This window comes from Penaeus monodon, chromosome 21, assembly GCF_015228065.2.
Source record: "Penaeus monodon isolate SGIC_2016 chromosome 21, NSTDA_Pmon_1, whole genome shotgun sequence".
In the NCBI taxonomy this organism is placed as follows: Eukaryota; Metazoa; Arthropoda; class Malacostraca; order Decapoda; family Penaeidae; genus Penaeus; species Penaeus monodon.
The window spans coordinates 22,693,291-22,693,647 of record NC_051406.1 but is presented as its reverse complement, the minus strand read 5'-3'; the positions used below and the strand labels follow the sequence as shown (position 1 = coordinate 22,693,647).

The window sequence follows — 357 nt, the reverse complement described above, 5'->3', positions numbered from 1 at the left end:
TGTGTTTAATGCATTATTTGTTGCAGTGCGAGACTTTGGTTCCAGAATCGGCATTTTTAGAAAACGGGTCGTTTGTTTACGTCTGATCATGAGTTCGAGAAGAAAGTGTCCGGAGCACAGGGAGGGACTGCTGGATTTCATTTCCTTTGCCTAGGAAAGAGGAAATTTGAGTAAGAGACGGGGATTTTATTGTTACGTTATTATTTTTATGCTAGTTTTGTGAAAATGGATAGAAGAGGTATGAATGCGGTGACATTTATTTCTGATCAGAAGTGATTTCTTAATTTACGCTCATATTTTTCTGAATGAGGTCATTTTATAAATCTGAATTACTGACTATGTATTCTTGTAATTATG

The 357-nt window shown here is 35.9% G+C and overlaps 1 protein-coding gene across 1 annotated transcript in view; it reads left to right on the top strand.

The window, feature by feature from the left end:
* Window positions 1–69: 69 nt before the first annotated feature.
* LOC119586350 (vacuolar protein sorting-associated protein 37A-like) overlaps window positions 70–357 on the top strand; it is a gene marked incomplete in the record, with an annotated part of 11,403 nt that continues 11,115 nt past the window's right edge. The window contains 1 exon segment of the mRNA XM_037935063.1: window positions 70–170.